The sequence below is a fragment of the Lactuca serriola genome, chromosome 6, assembly GCF_051521515.1.
Source record: "Lactuca serriola cultivar US96UC23 chromosome 6, Lser_US96UC23_V15, whole genome shotgun sequence".
Taxonomy (NCBI): Eukaryota; Viridiplantae; Streptophyta; class Magnoliopsida; order Asterales; family Asteraceae; genus Lactuca; species Lactuca serriola.
Window position 1 is genome coordinate 179,613,108 of NC_136413.1, and position 26,765 is coordinate 179,639,872.

Below are 26,765 nucleotides of genomic sequence, written 5' to 3' on the forward strand. Positions count from 1 at the left end.
CGCCCGTAGATCCGGGCTAGTCAATTTAGAGATAATAAGGGTCGAAAACGACTTTTTTACAAAAGATTATTTAGAATAAATAATCTTAACCAAGTTGTAGAATATGTCTCAAGGGTTTCGTACATATAAAGAACGCCGAAATCCGAGTTATAACGAAGAAGTTATGGTCCGTCGAAGTTTTACGGCAAAACCGGCACGGCACCGGGAGACGTAAATAGTGATTTTACGATGGAGGACTTTTTAGCCTTATTGATCTAAACCAAAGTTGTACTATATGTTAAACTGATAACATCCATAAAAAGAACGCCCAAATCTGACTTTGTATGAGGAAGTTATGATTTTTCTAAAATTCGGCTTAGCTGTGCACGGCCCGAAACTCGAATTTTAGTTCGAGCGGTTTTTGGCTCACGCAACCTTAATGAGAGTTGAAGATCTCATTAATAGGAACTCAACGGTAAAAAGATAGACGAAAACGGATTCCGTATGAAGGAGTTACGAATTCTTCGCGGTCATTTAGCAGTCTAAACTCCTCCTACTGTTAAATTTGAGATTGGTCGAGAATTAGCCGACGGAGTATAAATGAAAGTTGTAGATCATGTTTTTACCTACACGTGGATATAAAGAACGTTGACAAAGAAGTTTGTATGCAAAAGTTATGAATTTTTGAAAATCGGCTGATTTCCACCCTGTGTGTGATGCCACGTGTCAGCACCAGGCTCTGTCTGGCCTGGCTCACGACGTGAATATCAAAAATTCACAACATGAGTGACCCTCCAGCCTGCTATAAATAGAAACTTCCCTCTCCTTCATTCCTCACACCTTAACCCTTCATTCCTCTCTCTAGAACTTCTCTCTAGCCCCGAAACCCCCCGAAAAGCCTAGGGAACCTCCCTAACACGAGGTTGAAGCCCCAGAGCGCCCAACGGTTCCGAAAAAAAGAGCCTTTCGGCTCGGGAACGCTGCTCTAGCGGCGCCCAGTTTTGAGAAAAACCCACTGTAAGTGAGCTATGCCTACCCTATCTTTAATATAGCTTATGTTTTAATATAGTAACGTTATTAGGAACTTATAATGAGTATTTGGGCTATTATTATGAGTTATATTGAGTGTTATTTAACGCTTATATAATAATAATAATAGTCAGACTATTAATTTGTCGCGGTTATAGTTAGACTAAAACCTAGTGGTATTGATACTAGGTTTTATCGAGGGAAATTGTTTTGAGAGTATCGAAGCGCTGTCCGAGTGCTGAGTCAACACCTTTCAGGTGAGTGCATGGTCCCTTTCATCTTACACATAGATATAAAGTATTCTATATAAATTATGTGTTATGTGTGCATATTATCTGAGTACTTGCTGTCCATGCTAGTTGAATGATTTTATACACGTTTTAAAGGATTTAAATTGTATATGTATTTTATATCTACAAAAATGTTGGGGTAAAACATGGGTAGATGTAATAGATGGAATATAAGTTGGACGATGAGATGAGAGGTGTTATAGACCATGAGGTGAGGGTGAGAGGTGAACGATGTGAGAAGCCTTTTTTCAAACGATGGCCCCATCATTCAGTAGAGTATGGATGACAACCACGGACTATTCTAGACAGTCTAGTGGAACACTAGCAGGCTCGCAACCTGTAAGTGTTGTGAGCGATGTGTTCACTCGGTGTACTCTAAACCTTGGTGATCATGCAAACTTGATGCCTAAACCCTGGCGATCATGCAGACTTGATGCCTAAACCCTGGCGATCATGCAGACTTGATGCCTAAACCCTGGTGATCATGCAGACTTGGTGCCAAAACCCTGGCGACTATTCAGACTTAGTGCTTGTTGTATAAGTTCTGGCGACTATGCAGACTTAGTGCCTAAACCCCGATGACGATGGACTTTGTGCTGATTCCTTAGGATAATCCTTAGGAATGTATGAACGAGGAATGGTTGATTCTTAGGGTGGATCCTTAAGAGTAAAGAAGATAATGGGAATGGGTAATTGGGTTGATTGTTTGAGTGTTTGAACATAATAATTATACTATTATGGGTTGAAAACCCTATGTACTCACCAGGTTTCCCAACCTGACCCACTCAGTTTATTTACATCACAAGTATCGATATGAAGTGACATTACACTGAGAGATTAAGGAGAAATAGATCACTAGTGTAAATGAATGTAAGTTCTGTTTATGCTTATGTTTCTGTATTTACGATGACATCCAAATGTTTTAAAATGAATAAAATACGTTTCTTCATAAATGTTTTAATAACGTATTTATCATGTTTTTCTGGGAATAAATTCCGCAACATTTTTGTTAAAAAAGGTACTCTGATTTTCATAAAGCATAAACAAAATCGGTCTTTTCTGGCCGTGAAAATGGGGATGTCACAAGTAAGGCATACTTTTTAGCAGCAGTCCAGGTGATCAAGAGGAGTATACCAGGGTGGCGACCCTCATTGCCGTGTTGTGTATCGACTGTGAGAGTGAGGTCTCTTACTTCTATGACAATCCACGCGATGGAATGTTGGTTAAGAGATCAGAGACAAGGTGTGCGATAGTGCATTATTTCCATATCAAGAGTCATGACTAATTCAGGACAGTTGGGATATCCGGCAATGTGTCGGTATGAGATTTCGAGATAACTAGAGACAGTCACATGGGGAGGAATCTGAGAATTTCTTTTGAGGTTCGGGATATTTGGAGTTGTTTAGTCTCTATCGGGAAGAACATCGAGCGTTACGGTGTACATTCCAAGAGTCAAGTGTGATGTACCTAGTGAAACACTCTGTGGAGTAGACTGTTGGTATGCCAATTGGTGATGGTTCAAACCCTGAGTGGGGGAGAACTGGGTATTCTATTAAGAAAGATCAGCGGTCTGTTCAGGTGCGATTAGAGAACTGGTTATGGATATCTGCGGTACGGACACATAAGATTTGGGTTATTGTTAGATAAGGCAAGTTGCAAAGCGATACGATGCATGTTGTATGTATTCAGGAAAGGATGAGTGTATCCACAGCGTGTAACGGATGGCCAGCAACCATGTTGTAGTTAGGAATTCTTTGAGTTGTAGTGGTTGAGTTCGAGGCGGTTGGCTCGTGAGGTCCAGTTTCGACTGTAGAGAATTTCTAGTTCGATGCATGTATTGTTATATGCACTCCGGGAAGGGAAACAGTTGATTTGGAAACCAACTTCAGACTCGGTATAAGTATTCTCGCATGAGTTATGAGCAATAGAGGATGGGTTTTGGATTTTCGTCTACATGTTCTTAGTCATTGGCGACTCCCTGTGTTTCAAATCGTGGGTTGGAGTATTTCGAGGTTATGAGTTGTGCGAGAGGGAGATCAGTGATCGTATCAAGATGTTGTGAGATTCTGAGATGGTGTATTGATGTGTGTTAAACAGACTAGTTTTAATCCTACTTATAAAATTCAAATTAATCACACAAAGGCAATGGACCTGTCTGTTGGTGGTATAGTTCTAATAAGCAGGGTATTGAACTCAGGGAACGGCAATTTAAACTAATTACTAAAATTATCTAATAGCAACTAACAAATAATAAAAGAGAGGGGTTTCTCTAGTTTTACAAGACTAGAAACTTACTAACTAATACTTAAACTAATTAACTAAAAACTAGATAAGATATGATTCGACTAAATTCAATAATGAAGGAGACTTCTATTTAGGTTCAACTCAATTAATCCTATGGTTGATTTTATGGTAATAGTGCACTGGATTAACTCTTCTATTGGCTACCGATTCAGGTGATTAGGTTCACATCCGCTACACTAATCCTTAGAAAACAAACTAACTCAAACAGTGGCCAGTTGTCTAAATTAATTTAATTCCCTAGGTTATTTATTCGGGTTAATTAAGACTTGTAATCGTTAACTAATTTAGTCCTTTAGTTAACCTCTTGTTGATGGTCATCACACAACCTCAAACGTAAATTTACCTATTTTCTTATTAATTCTAGTTTGACATTCGCTAATCCTAGTCATATAATAAAGTGTTCACATAAATTATACGAGGTAAACAACTAATAGATGTTCATGCAACTTAATTATATTCCTATTAACAGAAAAATAGTTATCATTCACACATAAGGTTCCTTAACAAGCTTAAATTAACAAAATCACCAATATTAAACTAATCCTACCATAAATCAAACCATAGTTTCAACATTGTCTCCCCAAACAGAATTTAAAAGGTTTTAGCTCATGATCGAGGCATTTGAAAGCATAAAAACGAAATCTATATGTCTATACACGATGAAAAACAATAGATTGAATTAAGAATAATGAAAATTGCCTCTAATCTCGTTCGAAATCGGATTTAGGGTTGGATCTTTGTTCTCTAGGTCTTCTCTGACTTTAATTCGCAGCTTCTCTCCCCAAGGGTTCTCTGGATTCCTTTGTATCGATCTTAGAAGCCGTATTTATAGATTCGACCCGACTCGCCGAGCTGATGTCAGACTCGCCGAGTTCCTTCCATTTTTTGGTCTTTTCTTCTTTTGATCATTCCAAAACTTCCCGATGGTTATGTTGGAATAGTGTCTAAGGCTGCAACTATATTAGGCAAGTATTTGACCTGGTTGTGCATGGTCCTTTTGGGTTGCCTTCACCATAGCAACTTGATAGGATGATTTATTAAGTGAGAGTAAATATTATTAGTATATTATGAGAATAATATAAAGAATAATATATTGTTATTTGATTAATATATAATTCATAGTATTAATTGGAATTAATTTGGTGACTTAAAGAGATTAATTAAATAAGAGGGTATAAACTGTCAATTGTTTAATAGTTAAACTTTAGACTGTAAATCCATATAGATATGGATTGGACGGATTCTAGAAGCTAAGGATTGCTTCAAATCGTCCAATAGTTATCTAAGGAATGGATTTGGATAGCCTTAAGAGAAGATTATCCAATTAGGGTTTAGGTTGTAACCCTTAAGGAGTCTACAAGTATAAATAGACCCTATGGCAAAGGGAAATCGGAACTTTGTCTAAAGTATAGAAACCCTAGCCGATTTCCTCCCCTCTCCTCTCTCCCAAATCATCCTCCTTGTTATTTGGTGTTTGTAAGCCATTAGAGGAGTGACAATTGTGACTCTAGAAGCTCCAAGACAACAAGATCAACAAGGAATTCAAAGGTATGATTCTAGATCTGTTTCAATATTGTTATTACACCTAAATAGTCATTAGAAGTCTTGGATTCAAAGCATGTTTAATTAGAAAGCCTAGATCCAAGCATTAGGGTTTTGCATGCGCACATAGGAAAGTTCTTATGGCTAAAACCCATCAGTGGTATCAAAGCCTAGCTTGGTTTTCATTAAATTGTTGCTTATTTGCTTGAAACAAAACTGCAAAATTCGATTTTTGTGTTTCTGATTCATGGACTCGGCGAGTTCCATAGTGGACTTGGCGAGTTGGCCTGACTCGGCGAGTCCCTTGGTGCACTCGGCGAGTCCAAGCATCAGGAATGGCCAGATTCGGGATTTCTTCATGATTATCTTATGGAAACTTACCTTAATCATATTAGATCAACCCTAATCCGATTTTTTGATATATATGACTATTATCCTGATCTAATTGAAGATATTTATCAACTAATAAAATATTTAATTTCCTTATATGATAATTAATTAATTATTTTGATTATTTTGGTAATTATCTTGAAAGAAATCTTGAATAAATCAAATATAGATAATCAGGAAATTAATTGTTAATTAAAATTATTTGTTATTTGATCCTTCATGTTTTAAATGTTTAAAACTTGTCCTCAAGTTTTGAAATTTATATTTTGTAATTAAAAGTTTTAATTTAGACAATTTAAATTTCAAACCCTAGATTTTAAAAGGTTTAAAATACAACCCTATACTAATATAATATTACAAGATTAATATATATATATATATATATATATATATATATATATATATATGTATAACTAAAATGCTAGTCTTACCGTTAGTACGCCTCATTCACGAAGCCGGTCTATAAGGTGGGTATAAGGTTGCGTCCTATAAAATGGCGCTTAATGGGTGTACACTCACACCCACCGCTTGCTTGATCGGTGGAGGGTCGTTAGCCGAACGGGTAGGATAGGGCAACCTCATCCTCTCATTAAAAGTATAATAGGAAATACAAAGTAACTACACATATTTTAAAAAACTTCCCAATCTTAGTTACTTTAGGAAAAGTGAATTGATGCAATCCCATGAAATTACACTTTGCACCCTTGCTAAGAAGTTAGTGGAGCGTGTGTGGTTTACCGGCACACTAATTGGTTCTAAGCAAAGGTGGCAAATGGTGATTCATTGTTTATCATAGTTCGATGGAGCGTGTGTGGTTTACCGACACATCGAATAGGTGATCGTTACAATGAAGGCACCATGTGAATTTGCATGGTAATTCACACCCGCTTTGTGATCCTCGGTATCCCAGTCACGAACTAAAGGGGCATATCGAGATTTAAACATGCCATTGAATAGTTTCAATGAATCTCATCCGATCCTAGGAATTCTCAATACATTTAGGACTAATAGTTAGGTTTTATGGTGGAGAATTAGTGAATCGTCATTCACTTACCTTCAATTTATTTGCATGTTAGATTACGGCATCCCTTTTCTAATATGTAAATGTTGTTGTTGGATCCTAGCCCTAATTTTTCTTATTGGGTGATAATTAGGGATTCATATTCTAATCTATCTTTGTCCTTTCTATTTGTAGATGTCGAACGCCAAAAACGTTGCGGCTAGTTCTTTCACGTTGATGAGCCTTTGCCAAAAGGTCACCTTCGATGGAACGAACTTTAGCGAATGGATAAGATACATTCGCACTATTGCTCGCTATGAGGATATGGAGTATGTCCTTGATGAGAAGCTCGAGAAAATCAACCCTGAAATTGCTACTCCGGCTGAAATTACCGCTTTTGAAACTCATGAGCGAGATGCAACGAAGGTACATTGCATCATGATAGCCACCATGAACTCCGAATTCCAAAAGTCCTATGAGGACATGTACCCGTATGAGATGCATCAAGACGTATTGGAGAGATACCACCAAAACATGAGACAAGAGCGTTATGAGATTTTCACTAACATGATTTCCGCTAAGATGGGTCATGGAGAGTCTCTTACCGTGCACATGCAAACGATGCAAAGGTATGTCGACCGCCTTCGCAAGTTAAATGTTGACTTTGGGGAAGACTTGGTGATCGACATGGTGCTTCACTCTTTGCCTCCGATGTATAACCAATTTAGGATGACCTACCACATGAACAAAGAGGAGGTCACCCTAAGCAAACTCCAAGGTCTCTTGAGGGTCGCTGAGAGCAACTTCAAAGACAAGTCTGTTGCACCAACTCCCAATCCACCCGCTGCTCCTGTCTTGGCTATTGGTCAAGGAAAGGGAAAGAAGAGGAAGGCTTCGTCTAAGAACTATCGCAAGGTTAAAGCCCGAGATGGTGCCTCTTCTAGTGGGACCAAAGTTGATCCCGCTAAGCCCTGCCCTAACCCGAAGGAGGCAGAGTGCCACCATTGCCACAAGATAGGACATTGGAAGAGAAGTTGCCCAGAATATCTGCAAGCCATCAAGGAAGGAAAGATCAAGCCATCTTTCGCAGGCATATATACAATTAAATCTAACGATTCTAATCATGCTATTTCTTGGGTTCTTGATACCGGTTGTGGTTACCACATTTGTTCTAATGTGCAGGGACTAAGAAGAAGTAGGGATGTGGAGCAAGGAAGGATTAATCTAATCATGGGGAACAGAAGATCGTCGCCTGTGACCAAGATTGGAGTATATTCTTTAGTGCTTAGGAATAATTTATGTTTAGATTTGAACAATTGTTGCTATTCGCCAGAAATGGCTAGAAACATCATTTCATTTCATGGTTTATATAGACAAGGTTTTAGATTTTCTTTTAATAATGAGAATGGTTCTATTTTGTCTTATCTAAATGGTGTCTTTTACTTTGAAGCTATACCATGTAATGGAATTTATGAAACTGTTATGATTGTTGATAACTTAGGAAATGATGTTTTGAATATAGATTCTTCCACTAGTATGGATAAAACATCCTTATGGCATTGTCGTCTTGGACATGTCAACAAGAAACGCATAGCCCAACTCCAAAAGGATGGAGTGTTGGAGTCATCCAACCTTAGGGAAGATGACACGTGCGAGTCTTGTTTGCTTGGAAAGATGAGTAAGTCACCCTTCGCTGGTACGTGCGAAAGGGGTGAAGGTTTATTGGACCTAATACATACCGATGTATGTGGACCGTTTAGATCAACCACGAAGGATGGGAACCGCTTCTAGGTGACTTTTACCAATGACTATAGTAGATATGGGTATATCTATTTAATCAAGCAAAAGTCAGAAAGTTTTGAAAAGTTCAAAGAGTTTAAGAATGAAGTGGAGAATCAATTGGGCAGGAAGATCAAGATGCTTCGATCCGATCGAGGAGGAGAGTACCTAAGTCTTGAATTCCACGAATATCTCAAGGAGTGTGGAATAGTTTCGCAATTGACGCCATCTAGGACACCACAATTGAATGGTGTGGTAGAAAGGCGTAATCGAACCTTATTGGATATGGTTCGCTCTATGATGAGTCATGCTTCACTATCAATCTCTTTTTGGGGGTATGCCTTAGAGACTGCAGCCCATATCCTTAACCGAGTCCCTACTAAGAAGGTTGCCAAAACACCTCACGAGATGTGGACGGGGAAAGCTCCTTCGTTGGCACATATCAAGGTTTGGGGTTGCGAGGCTTTCGTAAGACGAGACACTCACGACAAACTTGAACCTCGAATTGAGCGATGTATTTTCATCGGCTACCCACAGAAATCCTTTGGATATCTCTTCTATAGACCGAAGGACAATGTTGTCTTTGTTGCGAGGAGAGGAGTTTTCCGAGAGCGAGAACTCATAGGCCAAGAGGACAGTGGGAGGCAAATCGAGCTTGAAGAGATTCAAGAGTCGATAGATGAAGGAACCTCTACCTCTGGCACTTAACTCGAGGAGGAAACTCCGGTTGAACCAATTGACAAGTCCTTACCTCTTAGACGTTCCGATAGAGTTAGAGTTCAACCCCAGTTTTATGGTTTTCATATTACTACCGAAGGGGACACGTATATTAGTGATGGTACACTAATAAATCTTGATGAACCTAATAGCTATAAAGAAGCCATGGCAGGCCCGGAGTCTGCGAAATGGAAAGAGGCAATGGATAGCGAGATCCAATCCATGTATGATAACCAAGTTTGGAATTTGGTTGATTATGTGCCCGGACGTAAGACCGTTGGGTGCAAATGGATCTTCAAGAAGAAGACCGACGTAGATGGAAACGTACACACATATAAAAAGCGATTGGTTGCGAAGGGCTTTACTCAAACTCCCGGAGTTGACTATGATGAGACCTTCTCACCAGTTGCGAAGATAAAATCTATTAGAGTGATGCTAGCGATTGCCACATTTCATGATTATGAGATTTGGCAAATGGATGTCAAGACCGCTTTCCTTAACGGAAAGTTGGCTGAGGATGTTTACATAGCTCAGCCAGAGGGGTTTGTGGATCCGAAGCATCCGAATAGAGTATGTAAGCTTGAGAAGTCCACTTATGGACTTAAGCAAGTGTCTCGGAGATGGAATCTTTGCTTCGATGAGAAAGTCAAAGAGTTTGGATTTGTACGAAGCGAAGATGAATCATGTGTATATGTCAAAGCCAGTGGGAGTATAGTAAGCTTCCTCGTTCTATATGTCGATGACATATTACTCATAGGAAACGACATCCCGACTCTGCAGGAGGTTAAGTCCTGGCTCGGGAAGTGCTTCGCTATGAAGGACCTCGGAGTGGCTTCTTACATTTTGGGAATAAGGATAGTAAGAGAAAGAAGTAAGAGACTAATTGGACTTAGTCAGAACACTTACTTGGAGAAGGTACTAAAACGTTTTAGTATGGAAAACTCAAAGAAGGGAGAATTACCGATACAAAGTAATGCCAAATTGAGTAAGACTCAAAGTCCGAGTACCGAAGCTGAAATAGTAGAAATGAGCCGAGTACCATACGCTTCCGCAGTTGGCTCAATCATGTACGCTATGACTTGTACTCGCCCTGATGTAGCCTTCGCTTTGAGCATGGTTAGTAGATATCAAGGGAACCCTGGCAAAGCCCATTGGATTGCGGTGAAGAATATCCTTAAGTACCTTCGGAGGACGAAGGAATGGTTCTTAGTCCTCGGAGGGAGTGATGATTTGAAGGTGCGAGGGTATAGTGACGCCAGCTTTCAGACTGATAGGGACAACTACCGTTCGCAGTCGGGCTGGGTCTTTACCCTAAATGGAGGAGTAGTGACATGGAAAAGTTCCAAGCAGGAAACCATAGCTGATTCAACGTGCGAATCAGAGTACATTGCAGCGAGCGAAGCGTCAAAGGAGGTAATATGGCTAAAGAACTTCATTGGTGATCTTGGAGTTGTACCTGCCATAATTCTGTGATAACGAAGGAGCGGTTTCCTTGACCAAGGAACCGAGGGATCATGGTAGATCACGACATATCGACAGAAAATATCACTTCATTAGACATCGTGTAGAAGAAGGACAACTCGTAGTGAAGAGGATATCATCAGAAGATAACCCAGCAGATCCGCTTACGAAGGGATTGAGTAGGGTTAAGCACTTGCAGCATGCTAGGAGTATTGGGCTGAAGGATGATATTAGCATAGATTAGATAGTATTAGAAACGTGTAATAGATAAATGTAATTAACATTTGATGATTAAATAAAGGAGTTTTATTTATGAGTAATGTTACTATCTTATGTTAATTGTTTAGCTATTGTTTCACTTTGCATGTTTTGACTTCCAGAATAATTGAGTTTATTAGGAATAATTAAATTGTTCAAATAGTCCACAATCGTTCATATGTTGGAAGTAGATATGAATGAAGATTGTCATGAATCGGTGCGTAGATTGTCTAAATGGTATTAGACATAGCAAAGGCTTGCTGCGACGTTCATGAGTGCTTATGAACTAGTTTTGAGCATTGGAACAAACCCGCGCTTGCTGGAATCACCTTATGGAATATGATATAAAAGGGTGATCGCAAGACAATAATATCATATAGTCTTAAAACCTAGATATATGGTTTGTTATTTGCTAATTGATTGTACATTGATAATGCGAAAACGCATTGGTAACTCAATGTTATAAAACGCATTGTTGTGTATAGTTGATTATTGAATAAGTAAATGCATATAAGTCGAAGTTTATGTATAAATTTTATCCTAAGAGGGTAGAAGAGATATCTCGGCCGCTCGATGATTTGATTTGACTTATGTGTCGGGCCCGGTCAGAACTGAATTGACGTGTTCGATTAAGTTCTATGTCGAATAAATCAGAGATCGAGAAACCTAAATGCTTGACTAACCATTCCATAGGATTGTCAGCATGATATCTAACAGAGGACTGTACGATCCCTTATCTAAAGGACAAGATTGATTAGATCAGAGTTTGACAGCGTCTTTGAGAGCTACGATTGCAAACCGAATTGTACTAGTGCATATAGTTACTAGACTTATCCAAGTGGCAGACTGTTGGAATAGTGTCTAAGGCCGCAACTATATTAGGCAAGTATTTGACCCGGTTGTGCATGGTCCTTTTGGGTTGCCTTCACCATAGCAACTTGATAGGATGATTTATTAAGAGAGAGTAAATATTATTAGTATATTATGAGAATAATATAAAGAATAATATATTGTTATTTGATTAATATATAAGTCATAGAATTAATTGGAATTAATTTGGTGACTTAAAGAGATTAATTAAATAAGAGGGTATAAATTGTCAATTGTTTGATAGTTAAACTTTAGACTGTAAATCCATATAGATATGGATTGGACGGATTCTAGAAGCTAAGGATTGCTTCAAATCGTCCAAGAGTTATCTAAGGAATGGATTTGGATAGCCTTAAGAGAAGATTATCCAATTAGGGTTTAGGTTGTAACCCTTAAGGAGTCTACAAGTATAAATAGACCCTATGGCAAAGGGAAATCGGAACTTTGTCTAAAGTATAGAAACCCTGGCCGATTTCCTCCCCTCTCCTCTCTCCCAAATCATCCTCCTTGTTATTTGGTGTTTGTAAGCCATTAGAGGAGTGACAATTATGACTCTAGAAGCTCCAAGACAACAAGATCAACAAGGAATTCAAAGGTATGATTCTAGATTTGTTTCAATATTGTTATTACACCTAAATAGTCATTAGAAGTCTTGGATTCAAAGAATGTTTAATTAGAAAGCCTAGATCCAAGCATTAGGGTTTTGCATGCGCACATAGGAAAGTTCTTATGGCTAAAACCCATCAGGTTACTCTTGCTTCTTTTTGCTTCTGAGCATTCCTTTTTGGACTGAAAACACAATTCAAACACTTTTAAGTATCTTTTGTCCATAATATGCAAATAAATAGCTAATAAATGATAAAAAATCAATACTAAAGAAAGGGCTAAATATGCACATATCAAAAATACCCCACACTTGACTTTTGCTTGCCCCCAAGCAAAACTGGAATTAAGCATACTAATATTACATAGACAATCCCAATCTAACCCAGCCATTATGTCAAGACTGCAACGCATGCATTTGTGTCTAAATAACTTTCCTAAGGACCCCCTTAACCTAAATACTCACTTGCCCACTTTTTCCAAACAATGCTCATTTTATGCATCCCTCCGAATCGATCTGTAGAAAACCTCCCAGTCTCAAGGTGTTTTTGGTTGAGCAACCTAAGCATACATATTCTAAAAATTACAATTCTTCGATACCACTATGGAACTTTTGGAATTCTTTACTTTCTTGATAATTTGAACTTTGATTTCTTTGAATTCTTCAAAATTTTCAACTTTTTGATTTTTGGGTATCTTCAACTTTTGAATTCTTGGAATTTTGATCTTTTGATCTTTACTTTAATTGCTCCAAAATTCTGATAACTTTTCTTGTAATTTTCTCTCTTTTTATTACATGTAACTCACTTTTTTTTCACTCAATACCTACATGCTTAAGCAGGAGCGCTCAACTTCAACCTTTATTGAATAAGGATAATAATTTTTCTGGATACATTTCAAGTACACGATGCTAAACTTATTGCATTCCTCAAACTAAGCGAGGTTGTGTTGTTGTCCCATGATTTCACTAGAATAAAGGAGGCCACAAATGCATTATAACGTATATTGGCTCAACTAAACATTTGGGTCTTCAAAGAATCATCAACATAACACTAGCATGATTCCTAATTGCTTTTACCAAAGTTGTCTAATTTAGCCCTAGCAATTTTTATGCAAAATTTTCAAAATTTTCAAATTTTAACTAATGTAACCAACCCCCTACCCCACACTTAATTTATGTAATGCCCCCATTGCATATTATTCATGATAAAGAACAATAAAATAAAGAGGGAATTGGAACAAACTCCCATGGGATAGTAGTGGCGAGGTCGATCTTCTTCATGTTAAAGCTCCATCTTCAATTGACTTTAGACATGGGAATAGCTCATCCATGTCTTGGGTGTCATGTCACGTGTGGTTGAAAGCTCCAAAAGCGCAGGAAAAACTCTTGGAAATTTCCAGAAATGACTCTTCAAAATAAGAACCAAACGTTGTGGGATATAAGCATCAAGTCAGCAGCGAAGTGGTGAAAGTCGTATCAACACGACGAGTCAGTGGGCAGACTCGGCGAGTTGTAGCGGGAAAGTGCAGAAATCGCGGTTTTACTCATGGATTCGTCGAGTCAGTAGATGCACTCAGCGAGTCGGCCGCTGGGTGAAAATACTTCGCTTCCTACTCCAGCTCTGTTTGTATAAACTCCAATTACTGCAAATATGGATTAATACTAATACTCCTCTTCAGTAATAAGACTCATTTTAATGCTCCTTATGACCGGACTCAAAACTTGGACTTAATTAACCCTTTCGCTTAGACTCGAAACTCCTATAACTCTCGAGACCTTTTAGACTTGACAAATTCCAAATTCTTAAAAGAAAACTAAAAACAACCCATGAGAACATAAATTAAATAAGTCCTAACGTAGTTAAAATTCAAACAACCAAAACCAAGCAAATAAAAATAATAAATTGTTCAACAAAACACAAATAAAAATAAACTAGTCTTCATCCGCTTCCTCATCATCGTCCCCTCCATGCATAGCTCCACTTCCTCCAGCTCCACTACGCCTCCCGTTAATGACCTCATCCCAAGATGGAATGTAGGGGAAGTTACCCCCATGAATGTGTGGAATATGAAAATGATCAAAAAGCCGAATGTGGGATTCGTTGCTAAAATTTATACCCCTCGCCATTAGATCTTGAAGCCGCCTCATCTCGACATTGTACCAATCCATTGGTACTTCGTCATGATCAACCGAAATCACCGGCGGATCCTCTTCCACTTCCCGTTCATGCCTCCTCACTCGCCGACCCGGCTCCGCGGGACCAATTACCATGTCATCATGGGGTATGATAAAATGCTCTCCACCAATATCCTTGACAATCCTTGCCCTTCTGAAAAGTATGGTATTAAAAGGAGGGGTTGGAACCTCCGTTTTAATCCATAGGAACGAGCCAAACGGTTCACAAACATCTCGCCATTAATCTTTGATGTTTTGCGGTCCTTAATCGTCCCTTCGCTTAAATAAGTGGCCAAACACCATGGAATGTTACAAAAAAACGTTTGGTGTGATAATGCACCAAAGGTAGAAAACATCAAGGTTTGGAACCTTGTCGTCATTTTTCCTTTGGTTAATTGTGCTGGCTATTAAGCGGTGGATAAGGCGGTGAGTGGGTGATCGGATGCTAGCCTCTTGGGCAGATTTAGGAATATAAACATTGTTGGCGATAGTGTTGCACAAACATGAGCTTATAATGCCATCCGGGAACAACTTGTAAGAATGTTCCAAAAATGTACCAAAAGCAGCTGTATTGACCAATTGTTGGTCATAAATTCCCAAACGCCAAGCAAGTTCTACCACGGAGCATTGGCGGACCTCGCCCCTAGACAAAAAGTGAGGCTCCCGGGGTTATAACAATCTTCTCCTCATTGGAAAGTAATCGTGGAAAAGAACTCCGAATAAAGCTCTTGAAATACCGGCTGCTGGATCCGGAAAAGCCGGCTCCATCCATCAAAGATTATAGAAGCGCCATTATGGACAAAAGTTTTCATCAAATAAGGTGCCAATTCTTTTTCATATTGAACCTCTCCAAGCCATCCCCAGTTTATGGCATTAGGCACGTAGATGTCTTTCCTCTTGATTTCAGCGAGCTTTTTCTTCCATCTAGTCATGGTTTATTTGGATTCAACCCTTGGGAAATCTAACCAAGGGTGATCCCCTTGGCTACCTTGAGAAGTTTGACCCCTAGAAAACATGGTTCCTGCACAACAAATAACAAACAATCCAGAAAACACAGAAACACATTAAAACAAAATTATTATGGGTTCACGACTGGACTCGTCGAGTCTATGAACAGACTAGGCGAGTCTGATGAACTGCTCGAGTCAGTCGGCGGGTCTGTAAAATTTCAACCATAAAATCTCAAAATTAGTCCAAGGGTTTGTCCAAGAATGTGTATAAGGAATATTAGTGCAAGAACATGCATCCAAAACACCATAATTTAGTCAAAATCAAAACCCTAAAAATTCTAAAATTTTAAAAATGGGTGTTCTATCAAATTGATACTTCTAAACATCTAAAAATCATGACTTTAACAGCAATATAGAAGAAATTAAGTACCTTGCTTGATGAAATTCGAAAAATTGGGAGAAAATTGGAAGAAATTTATGAAAGCTTGAGAGAGAAAGAGGCTCACGGCGAGTATGTCGGCTGGGATGTGTTCCAAAGGTTAAAACCCTATTTTTACCAAATGTAAAAATATTATTATTATTATTTTCAGTAAATAAAGTCGACTCGTCGAGTCGGGGTCAGACTCGGCGAGTCTGGTCGCGAATGAGAGTTATCCGGATTCTGAATAGACTCGTCGAGTTAGGGTCCCAACTCGCCGAGTCACTTGCAATCTTAAAAAAATTATATAATTTTGTCATCTCTTCGTAAAAATATTCAATCCACCCCACACTCAGACCATGCTTACCCTCAAGAAATCATTTTTGATGATTTAGAAGATGAATACAGAAAAATCCTAAGAAAATCAAACAAAAACTAAAACGAAAATGATAAAGGAAAAAGAAAGCAAACTCTTGTAACGGGTTGCCTCCTGCCAAGCGCTTCTTTTTGAGGAGTCTTGAGCTGGACTCCCTCCCTCTCTATGTTTCTTCGTTGTTCTTCATCGGGATGCCATGCTTAATCTTTTGTTGCTTATATTTCGTTTTGTAAAAATGTATCTTCCTCTTGTATGCTCTTCTCAATTCCTCTTTCCTCTTCTTTTGAGCATTATTTTCAGATTCACTCCTAGCCCATTTTCCACACTTCTTTTTCCTCACCCCTTCACTTTGACCCATTTCTAGCACTTTTTCCTTGTCAGCCTTGAATTCTCGCTCAATTTCTACTTCATCAGCTCTCGAATTGAAAGATTCTTCCTCACTCTCGTCCTTCACTAAGGAGTCCGGTGGTTCAAATGCGAATACTTCATAAATAGTAGAGATGCGGGCACGAGACTTTGTTCTTTTAATTGTAGGCGACAATATTTCCGAATTAGAAATTTGTGACTCAAGGGAAGAATTAGTCAAATCATCAGCCCTTGCACTCTCCTTTTCTCCCATGCTTGCCTCCTCGTCAAGTCGAATTTCTTCATCTTTTTGTATCATCGTATCAAGGTAAGCTACTTGAGCGTTTTGGAAGTCACAATAATTTTTAACAATTTCGCCTTTTATTGTTGGACCTTCCAAAGGATCAGGAAAAATTTTCATGTCGAGGACAAGAAAAGAACTTGTAAATAGCAGGTCAAGGTTGTCCTCATTTCTGAACTTTTCGACTGGACTCGTCGAGTCCGTCGATGCGACTCAGTGAGTCGGTGCGTATTCCACAAATTCCATTGTTTCTTCTGTATCAGTATCCTCCAACAACTTCTCTATCTCCTCTAAATCTTTTTCAGCATCAAAATTTCCTCTAGAAGATAGTAGAAATTTATTTGGATTTTCTTCTTGTAAAAGTGCAAACTCTTTTTCTAGTAATTTGTCATCTAAATCAATAGAGGAAACTTCTTTTTTACTTGTTTCTTCTTGCTTATTATCTTATGTAGCCTTAAACACTGCTGATTCATCTCCTACCCTTAATGTTAGTGTGGACTCGCATACATCCACTAATGCACATGCGGTGTTCAAAAATGGTCTCCCCAAAATAATTGGAACTTTGGGGTCTTCTTCCATGTCAAGTACTACAAAATCCACGGGGAATACAAATTTTTCAACCTTTATGAGAAGATCTTCACAAACACCTTTTGGATGAATGATTGTCTTATCTGCTAGATGGATATTCGTATTAATAGGCTTTGGCTCCGATAAATGTAACTTCTTGAAGAAAGAATATGACATTAGATGAATACTTGCACTCGAATCGGTCAATGCCCGAGTAGCAATTATGTTTCCAAATTAACAAGGAATCGAGATGCTTCCCGGATCACCCTTCTTTTCTGGTAGCTCATTTAACACTAACTCAGTGACTTCAACCATATCTTTTCTAGCGGAAAAGAGACCCTTAAGCAAGTTTACATATTTAGGCATTTGAAGTATCATTTCAACAAATGGAATGTTGACTTGAAGGTCCTTAACATGTTCCATGAAAGTTTTGTACTCTTTAACCTTTTCATCAGGTATGGCTCGAATTGGATACGACAAAGGTGGCTTGTAAGGCTGTAAGGGAACAACAATTTTGTCATCAGACCATGGACTAGTCGAGTCCATTAGAGGGACTCGGCGAGTCGTGTTGGATTTAGCTGAAGCACCTCTAACCGTTTCTTCTGCTTGCTCCTTATTAGGGTTCTTCTGGATAGAGGTCAAAGGGGTGAAGGTTTTGTCAGAATCGGTGGCTATTACATTTATATGCGCCATTTTTGGGTTTTGTTCGGTAGTGATTGGAAGTCCACCGAGTGTTCTTTGATTAATTTGTTGTGCTAGTTGATTGATCTGTTTTTCAATGTTATGAATGGAGGCTTGTTGATTCCTGAGCAAGATTTATTGATCTTTCATCATAGCTTGATGATCTTTAAGCATTTCTCTTTGCTCCTTCAATTCATTATCAGTTTGATTGTGCCTCTTCTCGGACGCTGCTACAAACCTTGTGAACATCTCCTCCAAATCAGCTCTTTTTTCAATAACCGGTTCCTCTATTTGATATAAACCCTTCTCTCTTTGTTTGAACATCTCATACGGGAGCCATTCCTTCTTCGGTTTCCGCCAATTGTCATCAAATCTATCGCCGCTTGAATAGCATACTTGCGCCTTTTTATTTCCATTCTCGTCCAAGTCGCAATCTCTCGTAAGGAGAGGTCCATTGCAATTTTCAGAACCCACCCAAATAGCATGGATTGTTTGATCCATCTTTGTCATCCTCCGATCTAAACTATCTAGTTTAGCCATCATTGCCGCCATGCCATCATTAACCGTGTTCACTACCTCCCTACTTACTTCATTTCATGGGTTGTGATATTCTCTAGATTGTTTAGAGAACTCCTCAATCAATTCCTTGATCATCGGGGGTGCCTTCTTTGTGAGGGATCCTTGCGAGTCAAGGAGCTGTCGAGTTGTAACATTGAGTCCATCATAGAAGATGGAGACTTCTTGTTGGCTATTAAGGTCATGGTGTGGGCAATTCCTTAGTAGACTTTTGTACCTCTCCCACGCCTCATAAAGGGACTCTCTGGGTTGTTGTTCAAAGTTGGCTATAGCTTTCTTCAACTTGGCTATTTTAGAAGGTGGGAAAAATTGGTCAATGAACTCTTCTTTCATCTTAGCCCATGTAGTGATGGATCCGGGAGGGAGTGTCTTGAGCCAATCTTTTGCAGCACCCTTGAATGTAACTGGAAGCATACGAAGCAGCTGGGTTTTGCAAGGCACATTTGGAACATTAAAGTAATCAGCTACATCATCGACTTCATCCAAGTATTTATAAGCATCTTCGTGGTCTTTTCCGTAAAAGGGTATCTCCTTGAGTTGAGCAAGTATGTGACCCTTGAGCTCAAAAGTGGCAGTTGCTGGAATTGCGGGTTACACAAGTCTCAGGCTGGTGTCATCTCGTATCCTCTTCTTCCATTCCCCCATGGGGACTTCATCGATGTTAGCCATGGGAATAGCTAATTCGTCGTCGGAATCGGAATCGTGCCCGAATGTAGGGTCTTCTTTTCCTTCGGTTTCGTACTCGGTGTCCTCTTTGATTGGGTCATCACTTGCTAAAGAGGCGCTGGATTCTCCAACTTTCTTGCCCTTTTTCTTGCTGAAAACGGATTTAAGATTCCTTAGTGGTGATTTCTTCGGTTTTTCGGGATCTCTAATTGTTATGCCTTTGTTTCTTCTAAGTGTTGCTTCCGGATCGTCAAAAGGTGGGATCAGTGTTGTGCCTCCTCCCCTGGTCATAAATGTTCTACAAACAAAAACAAATACACGCATAAAAAGAACAAAAGAAAATTAATAATGAAAATTTTCTGTTCAGCGATGAACTCGTCGAGTCTGTTCGAAGGGACTCGGCGAGTCGAGTGCAAAAACAGCAAAAAATTTTAAACAAAATTTTCTAAAAACTACTAACTAAAATTCAATCCTAATGCTAAATCTAATAAAAATAGTAACTTTGTGCAAGAAAAATCTCACACAAAGGATCGATAACAATAGTAATCAATTCAAAGTTGGAACCATTCCCCGGCAACGGCGCCAAAAACTTGATGTGTGTTAAACAGACTAGTTTTAATCCTACTTATAAAATTCAAATTAATCACACAAAGGCAGTGGACCTGTCTATTGGGGGTATAGTTCTAATAAGCAGGGTATCGAACTCAAGGAACGGCAATTTAAACTAATTACTAAAATTATCTAATAGCAACTAACAAATAATAAAAGAGAGGTTTTCTCTAGTTTTACAAGACTAGAAACTTACTAACTAATACTTAAACGAATTAACTGAAAACTAGATAAGCAAAGATTCGACTAAATTCAATAATGAAGGAGACTTCTGTTTAGGTTCAACTCAATTAATCCTATGGTTGATTTTATGGTAATAGTGCACTGGATTAACTCTTCTATTGGCTACCGATTCAGGTGATTAGGTTCACATTCGCTACACTAATCCTTAGAAAACAAACTAACTCAAACAGTGGCCAGTTGTCTAAATTAATTTAATTCCCTAGGTTATTTATTCAGGTTAATTAAGACTTGTAATGGTTAACTAATTTAGTCCTTTAGTTAACCTCTTGTTGATGGTCATCACACAAGCTCACACGTAAATTTACCTATTTTCTTATTAATTCTAGTTTGACATTCGCTAATCCTAGTCATATAATAAAGTGTTCACATAAATTATACAAGGTAAACAACTAAGAGATGTTCATGCAACTTAATTATCTTCCTATTAACAGAAAAATAGTTATCATTCACACATAAGGTTCCTTAACAAGCTTAAATTAACAAAATCACCAATATTAAACTAATCCTACAATAAATCAAACCATAGTTTCAACATTGTCTCCCCAAACAGAAGTTAAAAGGTTTTAGCTCATGATTGAGGCAATTGAAAGCACAAAAATGAAATTTATATGTCTATACATGATGAAAAACAATAGATTGAATTAAGAATAATGAAAATTGCCTCTAATCTCCCTTGGAATCGGATTTAGGGTTGGATCTTCGTTCTCTAGGTCTTCTCTAACTTTAATTCGCAGCTTTTCTCCCCAAGGGTTCTCTGGATTCCTTTGTATCGATCTGAGAAGCCGTATTTATAGATTCGACCCGACTCGTCGAGTCCATGACCGACTCGTCGAGCCCATCACTTAATCCACATGTGCGGCAAGTTAAGGATTCATCAGCTTCGCGAATCTTCGTAGCGACTCGTCGAGCCGATGCCAGACTCGCTGAGTTCCTTCCATTTTTGGGTCTTTTCTTCTTTTGATCATTCCAAAACTTCCCGATGGTTACTCTTGCTTCTTTTTGCTTCCGAGCATTCCTTTTGGACTGAAAACACAATTCAAAAACTTTTAAGTATCTTTTGTCCATAATATGCAAATAAATAGCTAATAAATGATAAAAATCAATATTAAAGAAAGGGCTAAATATGCACATATCATGTATCGTGGTATCCGAGTGTGATGCCGTGAGTGGAAGATCAATAGGTGAGGCAAGACATCATGAGATTCTAAAATGGTGTATCGTTGTATCTAAGTATGATACCCTAGATTGTTGAATCATTATGAGATATGGGTTTTTCAGACGACAAATGGAACATCTGGTGACTATATTTTCGAGTAAGAGGTCGTTAGTTAATTGTTTCCAGATGGGGATTGTCCAAGGGTGTGACTGTGCATGAAAAGTGCCTTGTCTATGAGAATTTACATCAAGAGTGGTGGTGCATAATCTGGGGAGGTATATGCACCTATCTATGTTGGCCGCGGAGTATGAGTTAGTGAACGTAGTGTGGTGATGACTTAAGGATGAGATGGTGGAGTGATAAGAGAGTATTGTAAGTCTACGGTGAGCCGTAGCATTCACGAGTCAGTGAGAGAGTGTTGTGATACTGCGGGGAGCCGTAGTACTCACTAGTCAGCGAGAGAGTGTCGTGATACTGCGGGGAGCTATAGTATTCACTAGTTAGAGAGAGAGTGTTGTGATACTACGGGGATCCGTAGTATTCACTGGTTAGCGAGAGAGTGTCGTGATACTGCGGGGGAGCCGTTGTACTCACTAGTCAGCGAGAGAGTGTTGTGATACTGCGGGGAGCCGTAGTACTCACTAGTCAACGAGAAAGTGTCGTGATACTGCAGGGAGCTGTAGTATTCACTGGTTCGCGAGAGAGTGTCGTGATACTACGGGGAGCTTTAGTATTCACTAGTCAGAGCATGACGCAGAGGAGTTCTTAGGCTTGGGTAGCCTTACTAATTGAGTCTTCGGGAACCGGGTAGCCGGACAAGGGGCAAGACTGGGGTCTCTGTGACGTTCGGGAATCATTATATCCCAAGTTGAGTAAGGGTTATCGCAATCAGAAGGAATTAGAGAGATGGTGAGTGCATGAATTCGCAAATCTCGGGTCATGGATAGAGTATCAGATTGGAAATGAGTGGTTCCAATTCTTATGTGGAATCAGACTCTCGAGTTTGAGTTTGGATCATTTTGTGTATTGAGTAGACAGGACGAGATTCCAGATTCATAGATGGGATTCATTTTGAGGGGTATTGATTTCCATCTGATGACTTAGACCTGATTGGGTCAGTTCGTTGGTATGGGAAGGACCGCAAGACGCATGGAAATAGGGAGTAGTAGACGACAAAGGTCGGAGGTAAGGCGACTTCAGATGGGGTGGTAGTATTCGCTTGAGGTAAAGCAAACTTCGGAATTGTATGTCATAATGTGCCGAGATAGTTATTGTGAGAAGGAAGCCTATAAATTCGTTTAATTGGGAGTGCAATGGGTAACCTTTGGAGGTTCGATTGCTAGGTCGAGAGCCGACCTGGTGCTCAGTTTTGGAAGGGACATGTGAGAGGAAGCTGGGGCTTATGTTCATAGAGGTTCGAGGATACTTTTGAGCCGACACGATCATTTTCTTGTGTTGAGAACAGCGTATTAGGGTTCGTTTTGTTCAGATGGGTTCTGATAGCAGTGCGGTTGATGGGTCTCTGGTGAGATGTAACCCTTTCGTTCCTTTAGAGTACGATCTGGATCGACTGATATGTCAAGTATGAGTGTTCAGCAGTTGTTATGGTCAATGATCTGATTTCATCAATCGCGTTAAGATAATTAGAGATAGAGGTATGATTTTAAGATCGGTCATTCGATGGGAGAATGACATGATGATATATTACATGGGCGGTCGTTCAAGGAGTCAGACTACTAGGGTTTTTAGGTTCTGAAGATTCAGAACTGAAACCACAACGACAAAGGGATACGTCCTGTTGTGGGATAGGGAGTTCCTGTATGGGTTGGGTGTCTTGGGAAAGAGCTTGTTGTATGACATGAGACGACAGTGGTGCCATTGGAGGATATTCAGGTTGATGACCGCCTGAACTATATTGAGAGGTCGGTTGCGATTTTGGATCGGAAAGTGAAGGTTCTGAGGAACACAGAGGTGCCCCTGTTCAGGTCCAGTGGCAACATTGGAAGGGGTCCGAGTGGACTTGGGAGTCGAAGTCTGAGATGCGCGTGCATTATCCAGAGTTATTTCTTGAGCCTGACTTCGAGGGCGAAGTCTGATTCTAGTGGGGGAGAATTATAACATCCCGACTCCCAGGTATTACATTTACTTACTTATTTATTTTTGGGATTTAATGAGTGACTCGACGAGTTGTGTGTCCGACTCGTCGAGTAGAGTTGGATTGGTCACGTAGGTTTAATGACCGACTCGACGAGTCAGAGAGCCGACTCGTCGAGTTGACTCTGTGTGAGGAAACCCTAAATCCCCGGGTATGTGACCTATTTAAGGGGCCTTAAGCCCTAATTTCCGCCTCACCACTCACCTAACACCCTTGAGAGAAATCCTAATCGTCCACTTGAGCTAAAGAGTGGGAGAGGAGCTAATCTTGTAGTTATTAGTTCACTTTTGAAGGAGAAGATGAGAGTATCAAAGCTTGGATCAAGAGGAGGCTTTGGATCTAGAGGTTCATCAGAGTTTTGCTTCAGTTTCATGTAAAAAGATGCTAACTTGATCATTTCCTTATGAGAAATTGGTTTAGGGAGTTTCTAGGGTTTTCTCCCATCTATTTGTGTCATTTGAGTCTTTTGAGCATGATTTGAGGTTGAAACCTCAGATCTGGAGTGTAGGAGGTCTTTTAAGTCCAAAGACCCGAACTTTATTGAGCTAGAGATAAGATCTTGTGCATCTAACCCTTGTTGGAGCTTGAATTGGCATTATAGAGATAATATGCCATGCATGAACGTAAAGATCAAAGATTTACGTCATAATCGAGCCTTAGGAAGTCAGATATGGAGTATGGGGCATGGGTTCTGCCTAAAAACGTCTGAATGAGAATTTGACTTAAGGGACTCGATGAGTCAATAAGCTGACTCGACGAGTCGGCTAGGGTTTTCCCCGATAAGTCTGGACATGGGTAACTCGGTGAGTTGATGAGACAACTCGACGAGTTAAGTTGGGTTTTTGCGATGTTCTGAAGGAACAAGGGGGACTTGGCGAGTCAGGTCAACATGGACAGTTGACTCGAGTGTTGACTTATGTTGACTTTAGGTTTTGGTCAAGGCAGGGGTTATGGGGACCATGGAGGGGTAAAATGGTCTTTTACCCATCCCAAGAGTTAGAAAGAGATTAGCATGAGTTTATATAAATTTGTGATCTTTATGAGTTAATTAGAGATGTTTATTACATGTAGGCAGAGATTAGGCTGTTCGAGGGGTATCTAGTTTCCTTGCTTGCTTATGAGGTGAGTCTTCTCACTATACTTACCTAAGTGGTAATATCGAGTGACCGGAGGGTATTATTTGAGTTATTGACCGGAGGGTCCTATGTGCTATATTGAGTTAGGTGATATTGTGCATTTCTATCTTTGCGATATATGATATGTTATTCTGTGTTTTATTGAGATCGGATTGGAGGGTCCAAACTGAGTTGTGAGACTGGAGGGTCTTCACTAAGATACAGGATCGAAGGGTCTAACCCGAGCTGTGATATAGGAGGGTCTTCACTGAGACACATGACCGGAAGGTCCACACCGAGCCATGAGACCGGAGGGTCCTCACCGAGACGCATGGGACCGGAGGGTCCATGCCGAGTTATAGCCATGAGAGGCTTATTATTTGTGTATGTGGTAATAAAGAGAACTCACTAAGCTTTGTGCTTACCGTTTTGTGTGATATGTGTTTCAGGTACTTCTCAGGATCGCGGGAAGGCGCCGACACTTGAGATTTGACACTTGAGATTTGATGACATGTGTTTATGAGAATTAAGTGATTTTTAAAAAGAAAATTTTGGTTGAAAATTTATAGTGTTACAATATCGAGGGCTCATGAGCATTTTGTATATGAGCTGAGGGCCGGGGAGGGCATGTTAGACTCGTACAGACGACTTAGTGGTATTCAGTCCAAGGACTGATCAGTCCGGGGAGCAAGGCATAGATAAGTTGTGGGCCCATGGGGCAACCCAGACTTATGCTGTAGGATCAAGGGTAATCCAGTGTAGACCCATTACATGTTGTTACTATATTTGTGTTGTTTGTTATGTATTGGTATTTTAGGGGAACCCACTAAGATTTGGGCTTACAGTTTTGGATCATGTTTCAGGTACCCTACAGGATCGCGGAAAGGCGAAGGCGTGATCGTGCACCTCCTCATGTTTTTGAGTCACGATTTTGGGATTTCTCTGATGTTGGACTTATTTTGAAAACAATTTGTACACAATGATGATTTTTGGATTTATTTAAATTTTTAAAATTTTCATGAATTTTATGGATGTTACAAGATGCAAGATCTGAAATAGAAACAACCCTTCAATCAACAAGCTCTCCACCTTCTTCTCTCAAGTTGCACTTCAAGGCTAAAAACATCAAGAACACCATATAAAAACCCAGAATACTCAAGTGTGGACTAGGGGTTTGAATTGGGATGATGGAGGATGAAGAGAATGACCTAAACCTGTAGATCAAGCCCTTAAATATATAGGAAGCCCTAAATTCATGTGTTTGGGCCGCAACATTGATCACACCGTGGTGAATACCTTACCACTTCGTGGTGACCATTCATATGCGTTCTTCATTTAAGTGATATGGCCACGCCGTGGTAATCATCCTACCAAGTCGTGGCTAAATACTTTCTCCAAAATAATATCTTCAGGATCCTTAGGTCTTCAATTGATCGGATCGGTAAAACGGGTGTTACAAAAAGGTTTGAATATCGAACTCAAGTTATACTTTCTCATCTATTTGATGCAAATCAAGTAGCAATTTGGCTTGTGATTAGAAAGAGCGACTCTTTTAGTCACTTTGCTCTCATGACCAATGCAATACACATGCTCCACTATAAATATGTTCCATACGTCACAATCAAAGATATCAACAACTTCTTGTATATTCACAGTCTCATACTTCTATTTATAACATCGTCTAAATTGATTATTGGAGTGCATTTCTAGGACAACACCCAAGAGTAAGTTGAAACATTTATTTTTTGTATGTGAAAGATACTAGATGCACCACCATGTAGTAGTATAGAGAGACATTACGAAGAATTGGGTATCATCATTTATTTTGCTCCTAACATAATTGGCATGTTTATAACCCTCTTTGTTCTATAGTCCAGACTCCATAATAAATCATGACATCAAGTGCTCATTTAGCATATGTTTTTAAGGAGCTAACTATGTTAGCTTGTATCATTTCAATGTACCCAAAAGTTGAATTACAATAAGATCTTCTTATGTAATTGACTGGAAACATATAAACATTGTAGGAGGATCCTAATAAAGCTTGAGAAATCAAAATGATGTTCAATTTTCTTTAACAAATACCAAAACCCTACAAATTTTATTCCCAAATAATTGAGAACCAAAATTCTTTAAGCTAAAAGTTAGGTTATGTCTATCATGTTTGAGACCAACAATTTGATAGCATTAATAAATCATGTCAAGCTCG

The 26,765-nt window shown here is 39.3% G+C and overlaps 1 non-coding gene across 1 annotated transcript; it reads left to right on the top strand.

The window, feature by feature from the left end:
• Positions 1–18,790: 18,790 nt before the first annotated feature.
• Positions 18,791–18,897, top strand: LOC145060638 (small nucleolar RNA R71). The gene has a single exon (XR_013686855.1). It is a non-coding gene; the product is annotated as a small nucleolar RNA R71 (small nucleolar RNA).
• Positions 18,898–26,765: the final 7,868 nt, after the last annotated feature.